Source organism: Amblyraja radiata, chromosome 27, assembly GCF_010909765.2.
Source record: "Amblyraja radiata isolate CabotCenter1 chromosome 27, sAmbRad1.1.pri, whole genome shotgun sequence".
NCBI lineage: Eukaryota > Metazoa > Chordata > Chondrichthyes > Rajiformes > Rajidae > Amblyraja > Amblyraja radiata.
In genome coordinates this window covers 27,036,874-27,060,421 of record NC_045982.1, presented here as the reverse complement: position 1 = coordinate 27,060,421, position 23,548 = coordinate 27,036,874, and the positions used below count along the sequence as shown (strand labels likewise).

General features: G+C 40.1%; 1 protein-coding gene across 3 annotated transcripts in view; it reads left to right on the top strand.

Annotated features, from left to right (window-relative positions):
* The first annotated feature begins 5,700 nt into the window (after positions 1 to 5,700).
* The window catches only part of LOC116988581 (protein tyrosine phosphatase type IVA 2), a 67,988-nt gene continuing 50,140 nt past the window's right edge, over positions 5,701 to 23,548 (top strand). For 2 of the 3 annotated variants that reach the window (XM_033045424.1, XM_033045427.1), the window contains exon 1: positions 5,711 to 5,880. The gene's annotated coding sequence lies outside the window, so the exon portion shown is untranslated. Of the gene's footprint in view, positions 5,881 to 23,548 lie in introns of all 3 variants that reach the window. The other variant, XM_033045428.1, reaches the window with a different exon arrangement.

Sequence of the window (23,548 nt, the reverse complement as noted above, 5' to 3'; positions counted from 1 at the left end):
CCCTTAAAGAAACACAATTATCAGCAAATGTAAATTTCACTGAGAAATAAAACCTCCAGAGGAAAAGTGTGTTATCAATGGCTAACCACACGATATTATAAGAACTAAAATCAACATGCTAGATTGGGGAGGAACAATATATAACCAAAAAACAAGTGATAATAAATTAGAAGATTTAAAGTAACCTGGCAAGAAATAATTTAGAGAGGATTTTCAAACCTCCTGCAAGTATATAAAAATAAATGAAATAGCAAAGATTGGACTGGGTCCCTGGAGGCACGAAATTAATATGGGGAATGGTTGGGGGATCACCAAAGACCCTTCTTCAGACGTCTCGACACGAAACGTCACCCATTCCTTCTCTCCAGAGATGGTGCCTGTCCCGCTGAGTTTATCAGGATAATGCGCTCCACAAACTAATTTACCTTCTGGCTTCAAAGCAAACTTTAATCAACATGGCAACTCAAACAAAGATCAACAGCTGGGCTACGACGCATGGCAATTAAAAAAAATTAATTCAATTGGGAATCAGCCAATCTTAAATGATTTTTTGCTCATTGCACCTTCCGTAGAAAAATATTAAAATAGCTCATCATTCCAGTCTGAAGAAAGGTCTCGACCCGAAACGTCACGCATTCCAATTCTCCAGAGATGTTGCCTGTCCTGCTGAGTTACTCCAGCATTTTAGTTTAGTTTAGAGATACTGCGCGGAAGCAGGCCCTTCGGCCCACCAAGTTCACGCCGACCAGCTATCCCAACATAGTAGCATTATCCTCAACACACTAGGGACAATTTTTACATTTACCAAGCCAATTTACCAACATACCTGTACGTCTTTGGAGTGTGGGAGGAAACCAAAGATTTCTGAGAAAACCCATGCGGTCATGGGGAGAATGTACGAACTCCATACAGACAGCACCTGTAGTCGGGGTTGAACCCTGGTCTGAGGTGCTGCAAGCGCTGTAAGGCAGCGACTCTACTGCTGTGCCATCTTTATTTCCATCTTAATTTCCCCACTCTGTTAATTGTTTTTAAATGTGATTTATTTATTGTTACTTCACTGTTTTGTTAAAAGGGTAATACTCACCCCTTAATATACCACATTTCATTTTTTAGATAAAAAGGTAATTCCTTGCGCTTCACAAATTAACTCACACTGACCTCACACTATATGGAGTGAAATGCAGCAAGTAACATTTGACTCTTCGGTTATTATTCAAAAGTGAATGCTGAAGAAATCTTCAGGGGGGTGATCAAAACATATTGGGCCTTTGATTATGATATTAGATAGATGAGGTTGTTTGCAGACTAGAAACCTCATATCAAAGGACTGGAAAAAAAAAACCAGAGGTGCTATCACAGAAGCCCAAAGGGTGAATAAATAAGTCAGGTCCTTTGCAAATGTCCTTACAAACAGGTGCTGTTCTGTGGGACTTAAAAACAAGAACAAAGAATGTATTTTTTTCTCACCTGGATTTTTAGAACAACCTGAATTAAGACCTGGGCTAACTGCCAGAGCAGGTGGCAAAGAATAACATACTATGACAAGCATCCTTGTTCAGGATGAAACCAAACATTAAAGTTACCGTGGAATGCTTGTTCGCCTCCAATTAGACAATGCTGTTGTCAATATATATATATATATATATCAGAATAGTGGATGGTTTTCAATGGGACACCTAGTTGAAAGTAGAGAAAATTAAATTGTAATTACAGATCAGTTGGCCTAATGTTAGTTGTTGGTATAGTCTCAAGAATTGAGCTTTTGTGATAAAAAGAAAAATCAAAGATAGCCAGTGTGGTCTGAGCACAAAGTGTCAAAGAAAGCTAATTGCAATAATCCAAGTTTACAGTATGAAATAAAATCTAAAAGTGACACAGATAGGAAGTTAAAAAATGAATATAAAAAATTCTGCAGATACTGTAAGTATAACATTTAGCAGAAAGTGCTGAACATAGCAGGTCAGGCAGCATTTCATAGCTCATTTAGCAAAGGCAGAACTTGCCGCCCACCATATCCATGCCAATCTTCAAGTGCTTATCTATACTAAGCTCATTTACCAGCACCCTGTAGAACCCTGCCTCCACGACCTACTCAGATAACGTGTTCCACAGTTCAACCATCCTACATACTGTTGTCCATAGATGTGACAACCAATATTACTGCACAAATCTATGGCGTGAAACTTCAACCCATAACGTCAGCATTTGCACTGACAGAATGGAAACAGGTATTCATGTTGCACCATGGGTACATTCCTAATGATGTGCAGGAGCCTGGTAGCCAGCTAAAAAAACATCTACCTATACCGTTTACACTAAATTGTGGAAGTATATGTTGGGCTCATATTGTGGCAGGGCACAGAAAGATCCACGTGGGAATGGGATGGAGAGTAAAAGTTAGGAGCCAATTTATATTTCAAGCACTGGGAGAAGGGAATGGTGTCCCAATAGCAGGCATGCTTGGAGCAAGCATAATGGAGACACGTGAAAGTGTAGATGCTGCATTCTATCCTGTTGCAGAGCTTCCACCCAAATTGTCAACAGTTGCTTTTTCATCACAGATGCTGCTCGACCCGTTGACTTCCTCCAACAAATTGGAGACACGAGGAACTGCCAAGTTGGAATCAGAGTATCAGAGAATCTGGTGATGAGTCAGAGTGCGGAAGTGAGATAGATCGACTGACCAAATGGTGCCAGGACAACAACCTGGCTCTCAATGTCAGTAAGACCAAGGAACTGATTATGGACTTTGGAAGATGAAGGAAGAGGACCCATAAACCTGTCTATATCGACGGGACGTTGGTGGAGAGAGTCAAAAGCTTCAAATTCCTGGGCGTGCATACTTCTGAAGATTTTTCCTGGAGCCAGCACACTGATGCAATTATAAAGAAAGCACATCAACTTCCTGAGAAGATTATGGAGATTCGGTATGTCAGGGAGGATTCTCTTGAACCTCTTAAGATGTACAGTAGAGAGCATATTGACTGGATGCATCACGGCAAGGTTCGGCAACTTGAATGCGCAGGAGTGAAGAAGACTGCAAGACTGCAAAAAGTTGTGAACACTGCCTAGTCCATCACGGGTTCTGACCTCCCCACCAGAGAAGATATTTACCGTAATCACTGCCTTAAAAAGGCACCCAGCATCATCAGAGACCCATACCACCCTGGCCATACATTAATTACACCCCTGCCATCGGAAGAAGGTACAGGAGTTTGAAAACGATAACGTTCAGGTTCAGGAATAGCATCTTCCCTACAGCCATTAGGCTATTAAACACTACAACCTCAAATTAGCTCTGAACTACATAGACTATTATTATTATTATTGCACTATTATTGTTTGTTTTTAAGAGTACCTATGCATGTGTGTGTGTATGTGCACACACTGAACCTTTTTTCCTCATTTGTTATATTATTTACAATCTACTATGTTGACATATTCTGTTGTGCTGCTGCAAGTAAGAATTTCATTGTTCTATCTGGGACATATGACAATAAAACACTCTCGACTCTCGAATCTTGAGCAAAAAATAGAGTGTGGCAGAAACTCAGCGGCTCAAGTGGGCATCTCTGGAGGGAATGGACAGATGACATTTCAGGTTGGGACTCTTATTCAGATATTGTAGTAGCTGAGATTTTCCAGCTTTCTCCCCTCTACTACAATCAGTCTGCAGAATGTCCCAACCTGAAATATTGCCTACCCATGTACTCCAGAGATGTTGCCTGACCTGTTGAGCCCCCCAGCTTTTTTTTGGTTGTTGTATTGGAAAGAACTGGTTTACACCGAAGATAGGCACAAAATGCTGGGGTAACTAAACGGGACAGGCAGCATCTCTGGATAGAAGGCATGGGTGACGTTTCAGATTGCGAAATATTTTAACTCCCCCTCCCATTTCCACACTGACCTTTCTCTCCTAGGCCTCCTCCACTGTCAAAGTGAGGCCCAGTGCATATGGGAAGATTTTTTTGCTTGGGCAGTTTACACCCCAGTGGTATAAATATTGACTTCTCTAACTTTGAGAAACCCTTGCTTTCCCTTTCCTTTCCTAGTTTGCCGACCAGTTTGACTGTCCCCGATTAAATGTTATCTCTGTATAGTTCGTTGTCACCTTCTCCTAGCTAACAATGATCTATACATTTTCTTTGAGCTCTTATCACCTTTGATCTCTCTTTGGTATTGACATGGATAGAGAACTGGTTGGCAGATAGGAAGCAAAAAGTGGGAATTATCGGATCCTTTTCAGATTGGCTGGAAGTGACTAGTGGGGTGCCGCAAGGCTCGGTGCTGGGACTCATTATTTACAATATATATTAACGATTTAGACGAGAGTATTAAATGTGACATCTCCAAGTTTGCGGATGACATAAAGCTAGATGGCAGTGTGGGCTGTGATGAGGATGCTATGAGGCTACAGGGCAACTTGGATAGGTTGGGTGAGAGGGCAGGTGCATGGCTGATGCAGTATAATGTGGATAGAATCCACTCTGGTGGCAAGAACAGGAAGGCAGATTATTATCTGAATGGTGTCAGATTAGGAAAAGGGGAGGTGCAATGAGACCTGGGTGTGCTTGTACATCAGTCACTGAAAGATGTCAGGCAGGTAAAGCAGGCAGTGAAGAAAGCCATTGGCATGTTGGGTTTTGGAGCAAGAAGGTCCTACTGCAGTTGTACAGGGCCCTGCACCTGGAGTATTGTGTGCAATTTTGGTCTCCTAATTTGAGGGAGGACATTATTACTATTGAGGGAGTGCAACGTAGGTTCAGCAGGTTAATTCCCGGTATGGCGGGTTTGACAAATGATGAAAGAATGGGTCGACTGGGCCTATATTCACTGGAATTTAGAAGAATGAGGGGATCTTATAGAAACATATAAGATTCTTAAAGGATTGGACGGGCTAGATGCAGGTATTGAGGTGAGGACATTTTTTTTTCACCCAGAGTGTTGTGAATCCGTGGAATTCTCTGCCGCAGAAGTCGGTGGAGGCCAATTCACTGGATATTTTCAAGAGAAGAGTTAAATTTAGCTCTTAGGGCTAATTAGGGGAGGTGGGGAGAAAGCAGGAACGGGGTACTTATTTTGGATGGTCAGCCGTGATCATATTGAATGGCGGTGCTGGCTCGAAGGGCCGAATGGCCTACTCTTGCACCTATTTTTCTATGTTGAAACATGGCAGTGGGCCAGAAGTCCACGTTCAATGAACATGAGGGGTGATCGAGCCTGTCTCTCCCTGCGGCTGCTGCACTCGACGACGGCGGAGGCCGGTGCTAGGTCCACGCGGTGCTTGGGATGTGAATTAATATGGCAGGTTCGTTGTTCGTTAGAAACATAGAAAATAGGTGCAGGAGTAGGCCATTCGGCCCTTCGAGCCTGCACCGCCATTCGATATGATCATGGCTGATCATCCAACTCAGTATCCCATCCCTGCCTTCTCTCCATACCCCCTGATCCCTTTAGCCACAAGGGCCACATCTAACTCCCTCTTAAATATAGCCAATGAACCGGCCTCAACTACCTTCTGTGGCAGAGAGTTCCACAGATTCACCACTCTCTGTGTAAAAGAGAGAGTGATGGTTTGGCAGCACTCGAGATGGGAAGCATTGCCCCTGAGAATCCAAGACGCTTGGCAACGCAAGGCTTCGTTCGGCATCGTTCGGAAACGCTCTGTGTTGTTCGGCGTCGTTCGGCAACGCTCGGGATCACACGGAAAGGCCCGGCGTCACTCGGCAATCCTCGGATCAAGTCGTGGACTCTCGGAGATTTGGACCCGCCAGTCGCCCTGAGACCGTGTGACGCTGCGTACGAGGCGGTGTGTGTTGGAATCGCTGCTCGGAACCACACGCCTTTTAGTAGTTTTCAATGAACGGGTTGGTCGCTGTAAGTATGCCGAGCCGACATTGCAGTGATTGAACTGGATTGGAGTGAAGGCGGCACCGCCATTTCTCCTCGGGAGCGGGCAGGCAGGCCTGGCTGTGCCGTGTATGGGCGCCGGCCCGAAGCCTCTGAAGCGAGCGGCGGGGCTGGGGCTGTTGGGCGCCGGCTGATCGCTAGCCGGCCGGCCGGGGAGACGGGTCCTGGGGATCGAGCTGGTCCCGGGCCTGGATCAATGCAGGAGGGAGAGGAAGAAGACGGCGGCTTAGAACAGTGTTGGGCGGTGGTGGGGCAGGGCCGAGCAGAGCAGGCACCGGCCACATCAGAACAGGTTGGAGATGGGAGTGAAATGCCAGGACAGATCGGAGAGTGACTCCTGCATTGTTTCCGGGTTACTAATGGAGTTATCGCAGGCTGCGGCTTGGCCGTGGAGGAGGAAAAGGATGCGGGCTACTGTTTGGTTGAATCTTGTGGGTGTTTGAATTTTGTGTGTGGCGTGGGATGGAGCTGTGATAGAGCAAAGTTCAGCACTTTGACTTGATTAGGAGCATGGAGTAGAAGGCTTGAAATATATAATAGCATGTTGGGCGGAACTAACCACTTCGGGTCTCTTCCCGAAAACTATTTAGTACGGAACTTTTCCAGCCTGTCTAAGCCATTTTTGGACAAACTGATTATTATACAACTACCACAAGGTTAGACAATTCAACAATCCTTAAGCACATGTCTGGATAAAGCTTTGTGGGAGAGAAATGAAGTATGGTGGGTCAGAAGGCAAAACAAGGCGGATGCACACATTGACTCTGGCTTTCCTGTCTATCTGTTTCATTAAAATGGTAAATGTATAGAATGGTGGAATTGTAACTGCCAACTGTTTGAAGGGTAATTCAGTCACGTTTATTTCCCTCTGCATATGTACACATTTTCCTGAATTGCATATCTTATTCCACATTGAAAGCCCCGATAGTCTTTGATACTACCACTCTTATAGTCAGATTTACATTATAACAACCTTTCTTTACACAAGATAAGTTCCCCTTCACCTTTGTCCCCAACTTTCCACTCTGCTTTCTATCATAACATACCCCCTCATACCTGTTACTTAATACTGTGCTTCAGCAGTCTTTGAACCAACCCAATATGGGAAGAGCTTCTCACTGTTTGCCCTAACTAAATCTGACCCTTTACACCTCTATCATATTTTCTGGTCCAAAAACCACTCCTTTACCAGTCCAACTTTGTAGCTGAAATCCACAACCTAGGCGATATTCCATTCAATCTTTTCCTTGCTCCCTTTAGGATCTTCACAAACTTGCTACTGTATTGTGGCTTGAAGGAGATACACTGTTCCAGTTACAACTTAATCATTGTTTTTATAGCATGTGTGGAATTAAAACAATGTGATTAAGAGTGATGGAAATACGTGGTTAGTCATCAGATCACTGTTATTCCCTGATCCTGGGAGGGCGTGTGTGTCGTTGGTGAGTTCCTGTGTCATAAATGCCAAATAAATATATTACTAACAAGAAGAGCATTTCCACAATATTTGAAGTAGGGAGAATATAATGGCCTATCATTTACTGTGTCTAGGTGAACTCTTGTACTGGCAGCATTTAAGAGAAAGGGCAGAATAACAAGAATAGAGGGATAGTTAAGACGTGGAAGTGTAGCTTGAATGATCTTTCTCATTAAAATGAGTTTTTAAGGTACCATGATATTTTTAAATTTTAGAATATTTAGTTAGCTACTTATTTCAAAGTTATACAAAAATGCTGGAGAAACTCAGCGGGTGAGGCAGCATCTATGGAGCGAAGGAAATAGGCAACGTTTCGGGTCGAGACCCTTCTCCAGTCTGAAGAAGGGTCTTGATCCGAAACGTTGCCTATTTCCTTGACTCCATAGATGTTGCATCACACGCTGGGTTTCTCCAGCATTTTTGTCTACCTTCGATTTTCCAGCATCTGCCATTCATTCTTAAATATTTCAAAGATATAGTGCTTGGTGTTATTTCCTGAACTTTGCTCTGAAACTGCTGTTTTGACAGTATGCAGATTAAAGTATTTTTAGCTATGAAAGTGGCTTAAATTGATGCTTCAATATGGTTTGGCTACTGAAATTTAATACGTTTAAAGGTGCTTGTGATTACTGTGTGTAAGAAGGAACTGCAGATGCTGGTTTAAACCGAAGATGTACACAAAAAGCTGGAGAAACTCAGTGGGACAGGCAGCATCTCTGGAGAAACGTTCTTGTGAAACGTAAATGTCTATAAAACCAAGTGTCATTTAAATTCACACTTCATGCTTTCAGTACTTTAAATGTATGTCTTTGGTCATTCTGCAAACTGCAATTCACTGGTTGAATGTATTTCATGGTATAGATCAGGAACTCAAAACTGCAACCAACTGTTTCTGACAAGTGGAATGTAATACCAATTCTTGCCAGATATTAGGGTTATAATCTTTTATCCTGGTAGCAATTATTGTCTGGAATTTGAAATGAGACATGCCCACGAGATATTAGGTAGCTTCTTCGAGAAGTGTTGTGCTAGAAATGAACTTCTTTAGAGACAAAGATGGCAGGGGTGGGAATAAGAATTGCTGAGAATTAAAAACAGACATTACTGATCAACGGAGGTTCCTTCAGGAACTCCAAGGAATGGTGTCTCCTGAGATTAAGAGTAAAAAACATAATGATCAGTTTTGGGTGACTGTAAAATAGTACTTTATGGAGCATGACCATAAAGAATAATTTAAGTAAAAAGTACACATTTATAACTTTCACATCCTTGGAACTCCCCAGTTACTATGCAGACAACAAATAATAAAAACAGAACATTTTGGAAGCATTCAGCAACTCGGGCAGCATCTGTGAATAGAGAAATGGGTAGAAATAGCTTATATATAAAGTTAAAGATTTTTGTCAGTTCCGATGAAGGGTCTTCAACCTTAAATCTTAACTTTTTTTCTATATTCACAGATATTGTCTGACCTTAGTGTTTCCACCATTTTTGCTCTTATTTCTGGTTTCTACCACCTGCAGTAATTTTTTGTTTTCATATGCAGACAACCAAATGCTTTTGGAAGTGTGGTGGAGGCATAATCTGTATTCCAAGATTACATTGCTAACATTAATATTTTTCATTCTATGCCAATTTTGATCAACCCGCAGAATGTTGTTAATATGGAATAGTATAGTTATAAGAAAACTGATGTTTGTTGATATTGTAAGTTTATCAAACAATTTCATTTTGTTGTCTCCCAAGAATAGTAAGTAAATGTGCTCTAGTGACTTGGGACAGATAATCAGCCACTCAAATATTATTGACGTTCAAAGTCTTTCATTCTTTAAAAAATCTTTTCCCAAATCTGGATAGGGAGGAAACTGTTATAATATGGCTACTCAAGATAAATACAGAATAAGCTACAATATTTTATTTACTTTTCTAAAATATAGGATACATTCAGCACAATAAACTGCTTTTATTACATTCAATTCATCAATTTGATCAGTGTTGTACATATTTCACATTTATGTGTAGGAAAGAACTGTAGATGCTGGTTTAAATCGAAGGTAGATACAAAGTAGTAACTCAGTAACTGGAGTAACTCAGCGGGACAGGCAGCAACTGGAGTAACTCAGCGGGACAGGCAGCATCTCTGGAGAGAAGTAATGGGTGACGTTTCGGGTCGTGACCCTTCTTCTGACGTACTTATGTGTTCCTAACACTTGGATCTCAGTGGGACATTACAGATTTATAGATTAATGTCAAGTGTGAAGTATATTTTCAGATCTGTTACAAATTCAAGAGTTATTTGCAAAGTAGTTGTAAGACGTTATGAATTATACAAAATAAATCCATAATAGCAGGCTCACATTTAATTATTAAGATCCATCATGCAGTAGCTTAGTTTTCTCATGGACATGGTGGCTCCTTGAAAAGAAGATTTTTTCTGCTTTCACTCTTCATGTGGTCATTTTATTGTTTAGATTTCAGTAAACTGGTCAGATGAAATTTCAAATCATAATTTGTTTTTCAAATTTTACAGCAATAAAGGATTTTGTGGTTCCAAACTTAAGTACAATTGATCTACACAGCTGGTGTGAACTGAGACAGAATTGAATGGAATATGTGATGAATTTGGAATATCATAACAAAAAAGTAGTCACTTAAGTTTATTTTTTCCTGGGAGAATATTGCCACTGGAACTGTACAGTCCCAGCAAGATAATCCATGTCATTTAGTGACACTTTTCCACCATTTAAAAATGTGTGTCCACAGTGAATGGCAATTTGTAACAGAACAACATGGGTTTTGAAGATGTCACATCGGTGTTGTTGACTACATACTATTGGAACTTTCCATCTGCCTTCTTTTCTCACAGTCTCCTTCTCTAGAGGCTGACCATTTAATCCACCAGAGATGTTCAGGCAAGTGTTCAACTCACAGTACTTTGGAAGTTTCCGAGTCATTGAACAAAAGTCAGAGGGCAAGCTATTCATTTTAAAACGGCTAAAGATAAAAAGTAAGAGAACTGAAGTGCATCTTTGTCCAGAAGGAACTGCACATGCTGCTTTAAACCTAAGATAGATATAAAAAGCTGGAGTAACTCAGAGGATCAGGCAGCATCTCTGGAGAAAAGGAATAGGTGACGTTTCTGGTCGGGGGCCCTTCTCGACCCGAAATGTCACCTATTCCTTTTCTCCAGAGATGCTGCCTGACTCGTTGAGATACTTCAGCTTTTTGTGCCTATCTTCTGAAGTATATCTGCTGGACGAGCATCTTATGTTCACTTGTATAAGAGCAGCACAGTGCCCCTGTCAGAAGCTTTGGATACCCAAGCTAAAGCCAAGTCTTTGGCTAAAATGTTTAAATATCTAACACATGACATATGTTTGGAAATTCCCAAACAGCAAAGCTTAGCTTTGGAAACTTCAAGGTCACTTCACTGCTTTAAAAAACTGCATCACTGTCCCGTATGATGACGATCGACTCGCATTATTCACGTGTGCTGAGATTCAGGGAAAAACTTTGTTTTGCGTGGTGTATAGGCAAATCATACCATACATGTGTACACCGGGTATTGTAAAACGAGAAAGAAAATGGAGTACAGAATATTGTGTTATACTGGAGAGTAAGTTAGTGTTAGTTTTGTTAGTGCATCTAACAAAAAAATGCAAGGGCAGCAATGAGTTAGATTGGGAGCAGGAACACATTGTTCACTTATGAAAGAGTCGATAACAGCAGGGAAGATGCTTTTTGTGAATCTGGTAATATGTGTTCTTCATGCTTTTGTATTTTGTGCCCAACGAGAGAGAGGAAAAGAGAGCATGACCGGAGTGTGATTTTGTGGACTGCTGTTCCGAGCAATTTGAAATGTACATAGATTCAATGTGCGAGAGGCTGGTTTGCATGGTGAACTATGTTCACAACTGTAAATTCTTGTGGTCTTAGGTAGATTAAATCAAGCTATGATATATCCTGATAGCCTGCTTTCTGTGGTGCATTTTTAGAAATTGGTAAGAGTCATATGAGACAAGGCAAAATTCCTTAGTTTTCTGAAGAAGCTGGTGTGTTTTCTTGGCCATAGCGTCAATATGATTGGACCAAGATGTTGGTGATATTTACACCTAGGAATTTGAATGTCTTGACCATTTCCACTTCAGCACCATTGATTATAGAGCATGTACTCCACCCAATTTCTGGAGTCAGTGACTAACTCTGTCATTTTGCCAACATTGGTGGAGAGGTTGTCTCAATGCCATGTTACTAGGCTCTTTATCTCTGTCCTGTAGTTTGTCTCTTCATTGTCCGGGGACTGGCCGACAACTGATTTGTCATCTACAAACTTGCAAATGGAATTTAAACAGAATTTTGCTGCACATATGAGAGTGTATAGGGACTGTAGTAAAGGGCTGAGGACACAGCTAGTGTTGAGAATAATCATGGATTAAGATTCAGTTGGAGAGAGGATTGCTGAGAGTCCCAGATCCAGGGGTTTGGAGATCTGTCTAGTTGGAATTATAATATTGAAGACGGAGCCATAGTCAATTAATAGGATTCAGCCGTAGTTGTCCCTATTGGCCAGATAATGGGGGTGAGTGTAGGTCCAGAGAGATAGCAGTAGACGAGGTTATCTAGGAGGCCGGAGTTGATCTGCTCCATGACTGATGTGTATGGGATCCAGGAATATCTATTTGAATTAAAGTATATTTTAATGCAGGTTGTTAAAAAGAGGTTAGTTTCCATTTTTGAGACCTGGTGATTACATACAAAATCTAAAGTTGTTGTGAAGATATGGAATCCAAGGATAGTTCCCTAGAAATAGAAGCAAAAGTTGGGAATAGATTTGTTATGCCTGCTCACCCTTTAAGGAAGTTGTGACTGACCTTTCCCTGCCGTAACTCCATATCTTTTGATTCCCTTAATATCAAAAGTCTAATAATTCTTGAACATGCTCAATGACCAAGGTCTCTCTGCCCTCATGGATAAAGAATTCAAAGATTTACTATCATGCGGGTTAAGAATGCTTTCTACAAAAATGTTGCTAATTCTCCCGACTTCTCCTTTCTGAAGTCAACGATTATTTCTTTGGTCTTGTTGACGTTGAGCGAGACCACTCATTGTTGCAGCATCACTCAACCAGGCACCGCTCTATCTCTATAATGTCTGAAGAAGGGTCCTGACCCAAAACGTCACCAATCCATGTTTTCCAGGGGTGCTGCCTGATCTGCTGATTTACTCCAGTACCTTGTGCCTTTTTTTGACCACTCTTTCTTACCCGTACATTGATTCAGCACCATCTCAGTGGTGCTGTTTGCTTAAGATCTTGTTAGCAAAACCCACCATCTAGTGATCGAACACTGCACTCCATCAATCACAAGTATGGAGTCCTGCTATAAATCATGTTTCCATACCACAAATTGGATATAAAGTGATCGATGAATTAGGGAATACTATTTGTATTACATGGGTTAAATTGGTTATAAAGGGATTTTGATTAGAAGCTAGATAAAAATGTTGGAGATACTCAGCGGGTGAGGCAGCATCATGGAGCAAAGGAAAAAGGCAACGTTTCAGATCGAGACCCTTCAGACTTTAGAAGTCTTTAGAAGCTAGTGAACTACTTAAAATTTACAGTCCTGTTACCACTTCCTTGAGAATAGGTTTCAGCATCTTACCCGCAAAATTTACTCGTGATCACCATGCCCAAGTAAATCTATACAGGCTGTCCTGTGTTACCAACATTGATGTGATCTCCCTTATATACAAACAATCTCCTATGATATTCAATTCAGAAGTCCATTGTGCCTAAATATGTTTGTTCTTACGAAATTGGTCTCTTCCCACTCTCCATATCTAGAAATGATTCCCTCACATCAGTCTTGTGTATTTTTGGTACCATTCGTTACAATACTGTGGAGGTGCAGTTAAAATATCATATGATTGTGTATTTTCTGATGTAAAAAATCAACTTATAGATGTCTGCAAAAATTGAACCCCTCGGGAGGGATTGTAAGCTGTTGGCATAGTTACGCAGAGTTTTGCATTATGTATGCACCAGACATTTTGATCAACCAGGGCCAAAAATCCCTGTGTATCTATAAATTATGCATAAGTTGTGAAAGGAACAGCACACAAGAATGGCACAGAGAATGGCACAGATACATGGTGGATAACACAGTGTGTGTGGGAAAGAACTGCAATGCTGATTTAAATCGAAGGTAGACACAATGCTGGAGTAATTCAGCGGGACAGGCAGCATCTCTGGAGAGAAGGTTTCGGGTTGCGATCCTTTTTCAGACTGAAGAATCAGTTTGAAGAAGCGTCTCGACCCAAAACATCACCCATTCCTTTGCTCCAGCATTTACTCCAGCATTTTGTGTCTACCGTGGGTAACATAGCTCCAGCAACATGTTCAATCTGACCTTGGGTGCTATCTTGGTGGAATTTGGACATCATCCTCCAAGTGCCCCAGTTTCCACCCACTTGCCATGGATGTTTGGTAGATTTATTGGCTGCTGTAAATTGGTTCAAGTATAGGGAGGAGGGGTTGATAAGGATGCAAGAGGAAAATGAGGATTAGTGTAGATAGGTCAGACTTGGCCAAAGGGCCCGTTTCCATGTTCTGTGACTGACTCATTGACACTAAATTATTTTTCATTGTCATCCAGCCATTTTCCAGTACCTGCCCAAAGGAATAATCTCTTAGTCCTGCACTAAGTGGCTCACTGTTGTCATATTTTGGGTGTAGAAATTTACCTTTCTCGACATGGGCCGGTGTTATTGGTCTCTTCTTTGAGTCCCTTTGAATGATATCCTGAAGGAGGTGGTGGCCCTTGATTGGGAAAGCTGCTAGTATGATGCTTGTTTGTTGTACCAGGTTGTAAGGTTGCGGTCAAAACGTAACCCTGATGAGACTGATGGCGAGTTTGGTCCAGAACTCCTTCATTTGGTTGTTATCCAAGCTGTACACTTCGAATTAGAGCAATAATTTCTAATTTCCTGTGGATTAAATGATTTTTAAAGTTTTGATATAATTATATGTTGAGTAAGATCTGTGGCTAAATATTGGTGGCTAAAAAATTCAATGAAAATCCTTGTTTATCAGCTTAAACAATGATTTATCAAATAAAATGTATTTTTGTTATAACTTTTCATTGAAACCCGTAATTTATTTTTCAGCATGTAAATCTAACAGTTTAAAGCAGAGTTCATGTCTGTAAAATAGTCTACATTATTTTTTTCCCCTCAGCAAAGTACATCTGGGGACTTGTAATTGTCCATTTTCTAATGAGGCTAGAAAGTTGTTTTCATGTTTAATAGGCAGTGGGTATTGAAAATGATTTAATTCTTGACAGAACGTCACAATAAAAGCAGAAAGCAAACTGCTGATGTTAATCAGACCACATGCTGTCTGCTGCTGTGCTGGCAATAATCTCTAATGGTTCACCCTGCTGACATCCAACGTGGCACAGTGATTCTGACATAAAGGCTTTACACTCTGAGCAGATATACAAAAGATTTTCTCAAGAAGATGTTTCCTACCTGTGAAGTTAGCCAGTGTGGGACAGAGAATAAACTACTCGATGAAAAGGATCATCTAATTTGCGAGGGAATACTGACAAGAATGTAATAAGCTTATAGTCGAGGGTGCTGCTCTTCTTTCGCAATGACATTTCTGACCAGGTTTTGTTCATTTAGAACACTAAGTTCTCAAACAGAGCCTTTTGAAACCAAATATATTTTGGCGCCTATCTAATAGGGTGCAGCTTGACGATTGATGCATCATTTCCAGTAACTACTGATAGACTGGTGTGTCACAACAGGTGTGGACTGATTTTAAATTTGTTATCTACAGCTACAGTTAGCACAGTTACAGTTGGGAAAAGCTTAGTAGTTTAATTTGGAAACCTCCGTCTTTTTAACTGTTCCAATATACTCGGGATCCTTACATGCGATAGTAACTATCCAGATTCTGTTTTTTGTGAAATGTGTATACTCTTTTGTAGTTTGATTCAGTATTTTCTTTTGCATATTGAGGAAGCCATTTCAAACTTCACTCTTGACTATTACAAATGGAAGTTTTTAGAGCTTTTGCATATCCAGTTTTGCTAATTACCAATATAACTGAAAGGAAAACATCTATGAGCGAAATAATGTTTTATTTTTGGCTTGTGTACCTCCTGTCCTGTATGGTTTGATTAGTTTGGACGGAGAAGTACCAAAGTATATGCCTTTATGACTTGTAAGTGTTGGAGCTGGGTGGAGGAGTCAAGATTTGATACATTTGATTAGCTTTTTGATGGAATACTAATGCACAACCCACTATTCTAATATTTAATGTGAATACTTCAAATATAGTTTTTCAAGTAATCTAAGAATACTAGGAAAAAGTTAGGATGTGGTCAGGAAATTTGTCATCTCTACTTTTTACATTTTGATTCAAAGAGGTGAATCTCCAGAATTCCCTGCTGGAGGGTGCTGGATCATTTAAAGAACGTAAGTAAATATTTGAAAGATCGCGTCCTGGGCACTGTCGAGATCTGTCACAGGGAGAGGAGGTGAGGCCTGGGGCAGATCAGCCATGATCGGATCAAATGGCAGGGTATGTACAAAGACCCACATCTCCCTGGCCATGCTCTCATTTTAATGCTGACATTGGGAAGAAGGAACATATTTCGACCATAAACCTGTAAATACAGTACACAAAGATAATATACAACACAAATGCAATAAATAACCAGAATGCTGGTGCATAAAACACCACCCCCCTCCCTCCCTCTGAAGTTCTTGCTACAACCAAAGACAGTCTGAAAAGCATGACCACCGGATTCAGGAATAGCCACTTCCCCACAACCATTACACTCTTGAACATCACACAACACTAACCTCAACTATGGACTATCTTTGGTTTCAGTGAGTACTTTGGGGTTATTTGTGTGCTAATATTGGGGTTATTTATTTAATGTGTGTTGTATGTCATTTATGTGCATTGTGTTTACTGGCCTGCTATGCTGCTGCAAGTAAGAATTTCATTGTTCTGTTGTGGGTACATATGATAATTAACACTCTTGATTCTTGGCTTGAAGGGCAAAGTGGCCAACTCTTCCTAATTTAGGTTCGTAAGTAAACTGAATTCATAGGTTTTTCCTTGAGAATAGCTAATTCAAGATTTAAAAAAATTTTCTCAGGAGTATACTAACTTTGCATGCCAATAATGAAAATATTGCATGTAAATAACATAATCGTTTATTGTCCAAATACTCTCATAAATAGGCTGCTCAAATTGACCTGAATCCATTGTAAATATGTGCATACTTGGGAAAACCTGTCAGTCTGTAAAATAAGTATCTCTCCAAGTTTGTAAAATAACTCAATCTGTGTAGATTTGTTGCAGATAGATCTCTTCTGATTGTTTATAGAGCGATATAAATATTGTGGTTGATAGAGAGATGGAACCAAGTGAGGGAAGGGAATGAGTCTGGGTGATTTGGGTGTGGTGGGAGGAAAGATGCGGAAAAGAACAAAGAACCTAGGTGAAAATGGAAAAGGAACATCGAGGGTATGGGTGAAGAATAGAAAAATAGTTGTTCATACTATTGGGTTATTGGCTGCCCAAGCAAAATATGCAGTGTGATTTGTATTTGGCTTCACCATGGCAGTGGAGAAGACCAAGGGCAGACGAGTCAGTGTGGCAATGAGTGGGGGTGTTGCAATGACCTGCAACTGGAAGCTCAATTTAGACAGAAAGACAATCTATAAATGTTGGATTAGAATGTCTGTTTTCATGATAAAATATAATTCCATTTCTCCAGTGACTACAAAATACCAAATTTGAAAATATCAAGTTTGCTTGTTAGTCGTCTTTACTGAAGACCATTGCAAAAATTGCTAAAGCTGCAACGTGATCTGGCATAATAAAATCATTCAGAATCATGTTATAAAATACACATGAATACATATGCCTATTATCCAAGGTATAAATCCCCATTTGTACCAAATATTTGAATGTGTACTCAAGTTTCAGGTTAGAAATAAACATCAATAGTATAACATGCTAGTGAAACTTATCTTTCCAAAATAAATACACAAAATGATCTAATTTAGTTTAATTTAGTTTATTGTCACGTGTACCGAGGTACAGTACCATCCAGTCAGCGGGAAGACTATGCATGATTACAATTGAGCCGTCCACAGTGTACAGATACAGGATAACATTTTGTGCAAGATAAAGTCCAGTAAAGTCCGATTATGGATTGTCTGAGGGTCACCAATGAGGTTGGTTGTAGCTTGGGACCGCTCTCAGTTGCCTGATAACAACTGGGATTGTTAATTTGGATTTTGAGTAATCTTGCGTGCTTTCAATTTTTACTCTATTCAAAACAAACAACAATGGTGTAAGAACTGAGCTAAAATAAAACTACCTAATTAAATCTATTTCAAACACCCTTATTTCATGATTGTGTGTAGACTGTTGAGTCAGTAGCTATGAATATGCAAACGGTATGTAGGGCGGAGTGTCTATTGTTAGTTTTCTATCTTGAGTTTGTTCTGTGTTTAATAATCAATAGTGTGAACACTTAAGTTGACTGTTTGTGCGACATGCGGTAAGGGGGAGATGACACAAATTCCTGGAAGTTGTGGAGAAGCCAAAAATTATGAAGGAGTTTGTCAAGGAAAAAAAATTATAGGGAGTAAAATTAGAGAAAAACCATAGTGAATAGATTTCTGGACATATCCAAGGACCTGATCTATTGATTTTGTGATGAATTTAAATTGAACCCAAGTTGCTCGAGCCGTAAAGCAACATCAGCATCGTCTGCAGTATTTGCTGCTTTTCGCTGGTCTGCCTCATCTGTAACCCCAGGCTGCCAAATGGTTTGACCACTCATTAATGCTTTCGGAAATAACCCGGCAAGCCACTCAGTTAATGGGAAAATTAGCGACTGAAAGTAAATGCTGGCCTCTGTAACGATGTTCACGTCTCACAAAAAACAGATTGAAAAATCCCTGTGAAAATTAATTTATCTGTGTATATGGGGTGATTTCTGAATTATTTTCATTTACCTCGTCTACACTGGATTTCACATAATATTTTGCTGTCAATTTAAATGGGAGGGTGGGGAAATAAGTACTCACGACGTATGATCCATAAGTCTTGTGTGGCTTCTTTTTAAAGCATAATTATCTGTGAGATTCTTTGTTGAAGTGACTTTTTTTTATACAAGATCCAACACTAGGGGTTTAGAGATCCAGTTGTGGGAATTTATTTTGATATATGTGGAGAATGGAGTCCTGGGCATACTGGTATGGCGTCTTGCTATGCTGGACTGGCCCAATAAGATAGCCAAGTTACAAGTTATCCAATAATTTTCGCACACTTGGTGACAGGAATGTGTGTTTTCTGGCAAAGCCAGGTAGTGCTGGCTCAGTTACCTGAAAGAAGAGGCTTGATCCCAAAAGACATGCTGGCTTGTACGTTAATTGACCTCTATGTGTAGGGAGTGGATGGGAAAGTGAGACAAAATGGTCAGCGTGGAAACAATGGGCTAAAGGGCATGCTTCCTTGATGCATCTCTAAAGTAAAGAACATTTTGAAACGCAAGTAAAAAAAAATGATAATGACTAATTGCTAATTCTTCAAGAATGTAGTTGTTTTGTGATTGAAATGCTCTGTGGATGTTGGTTGGTGACTAGAAATTTGGAGAAGATATTTATAATTAATTTTTCACTCTGGATATTTTCAAATCCTCGTGTCTGACAGAACAGCAGCTGAAAACTAATAATTGTTCAACATTTTAGGATCCCACTCAAATAAAAATGTCTGCTTTAGTGAAAATGAATTCTATTTGATTCATATTAAATCGTTTCAGACTCCTGCAGTGGACGGTTGTCATTTCTCAGAAGGATTTTCTTTGTTGTATTGTATTAAAGCCCCTCATTTATTTGGAAGGGAGGTTTTGATAGAAGCAGATAAAGTCTATGCACCTAGTTTTTTCAGAAGAATTCCTATAAAGTATAAACAAACTGAGATGAACCTAGAATTAAAGTGTGCTTTCCATTTTTATTGAAAACCTCTTCTTGGTCAATAATCTACTTTATCCTTTAAATTTGAAGGGAATTCTTGCTTCCTTGGTGCTAAAAATAACGTCCTGAGATCTTTGGGTATTTGAAGTGCACGATGTTTGGGCTGCTCGTTTTCTGCTTGGGGTTAAATATTCAATTATAATGTTAAAACGGTTTTATTCGAACTGGTAATATTCCAGTAACATGTGCAAAAACAGAGACTTGTGACACTTATTGAAGGAAGTTTGACTTCCTTTTACTTGCAGTTTTTGGCATATTTTCCAATTATAATTTGGTTTACTGTAATTGTGACCATGTGTCAAATATTAGAGGCATGTATACACAAAAATAATTCAATGTCCAGATAGTTTATTTAAAAAGTTGGCATTCTTGCTGCTATTTATATAACTTAGAAAATTACTTTGGTATAATTCTTGTAGTTGTTCCAGTTGAACCTTGCACTACTTTGAAAGATTAATAAATTGAATTTTTGGTACATTTTTCTGCCGGCTTATCTGCTGAGAGAAATTAGAATAGATATCTGAGCAGTTCATAAGTAAAATTCTAGATAAAAATAGTAATTAGATCTTTTAGAGTTGAGTTTCAAAATTTAGCCAGGCTTTTATTTTGTTCTCTGAATTAAATTCAGCAATATTCCATATTTACCACGGATTTTGGGGACTTTATCTCACCAGTAATAATACCCACAATTTTGGCTGTATTGTATAGTTGCTCACCACCCATGATGTTTATTACATTGTTATATTCAAAGTGTACAAGGAATAGTCGTCTTCTTGCATATGGCGTGCACAGCCTAAAGTTGTTGGACAACTTGTTCTATTTGATCTTATTTGATTGTGCACGCCGGGTTGATTGCATTAGTTGAAACAGGGCGGACCACGTGAAGGTTGCAGTCTTCCACGGCAACAAAGAATAATGATTAAGGCAATGGATAAACATTAAAACTCTGATTAGCTAGCATGCTCAGAACGCTGGTGCCAGAGTTGTTGGCTGTATGTTATTCCTATTATTATCCCACAATAGTTTTAATTGTTTTACTTTGATATTGTACAGTATTATTACGTTTTTCAGTCAACTGTATAAATTCAACTGGAATGTGGAAATTGGCACCCAACATGTGGAAAGGGAGTGCAGATAAAAAATACATATCTATTCCCTCAGGAATATTGAAAATAGAAGCTCAAGACTATTCAGACATGCCAATGGTTGGGCATCTGGCTTGTCAGAGTCCTTCCCACTCAATGGGACCCTGTTTCCTGTGCTCCCTTTAAACTTGTTTTACTCACACTTAATTTAATTGTTCGGACATAGTTATAGTTGTGTGAGGCGAGGCTGCATGTGATAGTCGCAAGTGGCAACTTCTAGTTTCCACCTTGAACATTGGTAGTTGCAAGTTGGTAGTTTATTTTTTAGCAAATTGCAAAACTATTTTCAGAAGTCTATTTCTGAATTTTCCGAAATAATGTGGTCTTCGGTGCAAAGCAAAAATTGAATGATTGTAAGTATAATCTATAAACAGCAAGTATGAAATAGTGATGTCTGTTTGTTGTGTGTCTGTAAAGAATTCCATATAGTTGTGCTGACAGTGTAGCATATAGAAGCCGTTTGGGTAGACCGTTTACTTGGCAGGGTGAATTAAAGTAGACACATCAAGGAGAACTGGGACATTGTGATCATTCAGCCATTCAGATTATGGACACCAAGCTGGTTCTCAGCAACCATTCTTTGCTCTATATCTCATTAACAAAAATATCAGTATGATTGAAAATTCAAAATAGCATCAATTGCAAACATCCGTCGTTCTTTGTGTTTCTTAATTGCTTCTCCAAAAGTTCAATTCCTTAATTGTTCGTTTTTTTTTCCAGCGTACTTGTTGCTAACTTTGCCAATAAGTGAGATCTAGCAAGGGCGAGGGTATAACTTATAGCAAAGAGAATTTTAATTCGCTCAAGATAAATCTAAAAAGTTTGAACTACTCCCAAATAAAATGGTGCTGTGCGGTTGAAAATCTGGAGTAGAGAATCGCTGCTGCCAAAGTTGTAGCACCTGTACTGTAATTTGACTCCTGACTCTTCAGCAAGAATTTTGTTTCCACCACCTTTATTAGTGTAACATTTCTCAAAATTAAAAGTAACAATATTGCACTGCCCAAAATTCTGTATGAAAAAGAATGTTACCTGCTGCAAATGATCTATTTAGAATTTCCAATGCTAAGTAGTTATGTTTCATTTGAATTAGTCATTGGGCGTGCTGGTGCAGGATTCCCAAAAAGTTAATTTGCACGTTGAATCGGTAGTGAGAAAGGCAAATGCAATGTTGGCACTTATTTTGAGAGGACTAAAATATACAAATAAGGGTGTAATGCTGAAGCTTTATAAGGCACAGGTCAGACTGTATTTGGAGTATTGTGAGCTGTTTTGGGCCCCATATCTGTGGCAGGATATGCTGATGTTCCAGAGGGTCCAGAAGAGGTTTCTGAAAATGATCCGGGGGATGATTGGGTTAACGTATGAAGAGCGTTTGCCAGCACTGGGCCGGCACACGCTGGGGTTTTGAAGGATGAGGGGTGACCTCATTGAAAATAAGTCTACTTCTGAATATATCTGGAGAGAGTCTATGTTTCCACTAGTGGGAGAGTCTAGGACCAGAGGCCATAGCCTCAGAATAAAAGGACATATCGTTAGAAAGGTGATGAAGAGGAATTTCTTTAGTCAGAGGGTGGTGAATGTGTGGAATTAATTGTTACTGATGGCTGTGCAGGTCAGGTCATTGGGAATTTTAAAGGCGGAGATTGACAGTTACTTGATTATTAAGCATCAAAGGTTATGGGGTTGAGAGGGAAAGATCGATAAGCCATGATTGAATGGGGAAGTAGACTCGATGGACCAAGTGACCTAATTCTGCTCCTATGACTTGTAGCACAAAAACATGACACTAGGCCCAGCTCATCCATACAAACCAAGATGCCCCATCGAAGCTACTCCCATTTACCTGCGCCTGGCCCATATCCCTCTCAATCTTTGCTACCCATATACCTGCCTTTTAAATCTTGTTACTATACCTGCCTCAAATACTTCTTCTGGCATATCGTTTATATACCCACCACACACTAGTGAAAAGGCTGACCCTTGGTTTCTTTCCCTCTCACCTTAAACCTATGCCCTACAGTTCCTTATTTCCCTACCCTGGTAAAAAGACACTCTGGATTCACCCGTCCATGTCCTTCATGCTCTTTAAACATCTAACAAACACCTATGCCCTCAGTTCCCTAAACTCAGAGGAATACAACTCTAGTCTGCTCCACCTCTTTCTATAATGTAGGCCCACAAATCCTGACAGTACCTCAAAAATCATATTTTCTCTCTCTCTCTCTCTCTCCATCTTTTCTCTCTCCCCTTAATGACATATTTCCTGTTGCAGGATGATCAAAACTGAACATAATACTCCAAGAATGGCCTCACCAACTATAATATAAATTTCCCAACTTCTGTACCCGGTTCCTTAACTGATGAATGCCAGTGTGCCAAAAGCCTGCTCCATTACTCTCTCTACCTGTAATACCACTTTCAGGATACTGTGTACTTGTACTCCTAAACCCCTCTGCTCTACAAATTCAGAGAGAAGACTTGTGGATTAGTCTGCATGGCATTCTTCAAAGTGTAGGCCTTCTTAGTGTAGAAACAAAGAACTGCAGATGCTGGTTTACTAGAAAGTGCACAAAACGCTGGAATAACTCAACAAGTCAGGCAGCATCTCCGTAGAATGTAGACGGGTAACGTTTTGGGTCAAGACCCTTGATAAGACTGAAGGAGGGCCCAGACCCAAAACGTCACCTTTCTATGTTCTCCAGAGATGCTGCCTGACCCGTTGTTACTCCAGCACTTTGTGTCCTTTTTCTCTTGCAGCCATTCTTCGGTTAGTCCTGTGCAGTATTACTCTTTTAAGGGCCTGTCCCACTTACACGATTTTTACAGCGACTTTCCGGCACCCGTCATAGTTGCAGCAGGTTGCGGAAATTTTTCAACATGTTGAAAATCTAGCGGCGACCAGAAAAAGGTACGACTCTCTGGGAGACTACTCCCCACC